Raw genomic sequence first — 1,563 nt, 5'->3', positions numbered from 1 at the left:
GCACTCGGGAGGCAGAGACAGGCGGATCTCTGTGAGTTCAAGGCCAGCCTGGTCTACAAGAGCTAGATCCAGGACAGGCACCAAAAGCTACAGAGAAACCCTCTCTCGAAAAAAGAAAGAAAGAAACCCCAAAAAACCAACCAAACAAAAAACAAAAAGGGCACTAAAAAATATGCTAGTGTGTTTAATATTCTTTTAAAAAAATAACTCAGGCTGAAGTTTTTTTTCGTCACCATTTTGTTGAATGCTATATATTCAAAAACATTTTCTTATCTTGAAACAGTATGTAAGCTTTTTGATAGTTCTGTAATTGTCTTGACCACATTAATCTACCTCCCTCATCTTCTCCTCTTTGAGGTGAGCCCAGAGCTCACTATGTAATCAAAAATTAACTTGAATTTCCAATCCTCTTGGCTACACCTCCTTAGTGTTGGGGATCAGGCCTCGGATTTTTGCATGCTAGGCAAGCACTCTGCTGACTGAGTTGCATCTCTAGATCCAATCATCTCCCTCTTTCTGTACCTCAGGAGTTCTGCCTGCTACTCTTTCTGGCATCTTTAGGCTAAGAAGATAATCCCTCTTGGTAATTCCCCTTATAGGTTGTCCCTTCTTGGTCTCAGAGTCGTGTGCTAACTTCACAAGTAACCATGATACACCAGCTCCTAAGACATGAGTTTCCGCTCATGGTACAGAAAACCAGTTGTCTGTAATTTCTCAGTGACAGGTTCTGGTTGTTCTTTGGCTCATTTTCCAATATTTCTAAATTCTCAGAAAAGGATTTAGATAAATATTTGTTGCGTACTCTCCACACTGGCTCACAGCCTGTGGTTTCCGTACTCTCCACGCTGGCTCACAGCCTGTGGTTTCTGACTTTCGTTGTCATCATTGGTCAAAGGGAGGTCAAGTTCCCCTTCCAATGTGCAAAGTTTTTAATTCAAGAAACTCACTATTTGGAAACTATTGATTGACAACAATAACCATAAACAAATTCAACATGAAATTGTTTATCTTTAAGAAACTCACAGGATTAGGAAACTGATCCTTATTTCTTTAAAAATGTATTTATCATTGTCATCATTACTCATGTGTGTGTGTTTACACCGTGTGACTATATGTTTACCATGTTATATGTATCGAGGTTAGAGGATGACTTTTGTGGAGTTGATTTCTCTCCTTTCACTTTATGGAGCCTCTGGGGATCGAACTCACATTTTCAGGTTTCCATGGCAAGTACCTCTACTTACTGAGCTATCTCTCCACCCCTTCCCTGCCTCCTTATTTAAAAATAAAACAAAAACATTATTCTTCTGCTTTTATTTTTACTATGTGGAACATGGTCTCTTTTACAAATGAGTATAAGTCTCCTATTCATGAAGTAATTTTTACCACAGGATTATCATAAACCTTACTTTGAGATGAAAAAAATTAGGGCCCCAGCTGGACAGTGGTGGCTCAACCCTTTAATCCTAACACTAGGGAGACAGAGGCAGTCAGATCTCTCTCTCTCTCTTTTTTTTTTATGGTGAAAAAGTGTATATTTAGAATTAGCCGGCTGGGCTCAGT

The sequence above is a fragment of the Chionomys nivalis genome, chromosome 1 (genome assembly GCF_950005125.1).
Source record: "Chionomys nivalis chromosome 1, mChiNiv1.1, whole genome shotgun sequence".
Taxonomy (NCBI): domain Eukaryota; kingdom Metazoa; phylum Chordata; class Mammalia; order Rodentia; family Cricetidae; genus Chionomys; species Chionomys nivalis.
This window is presented reverse-complemented; position numbering follows the sequence as displayed.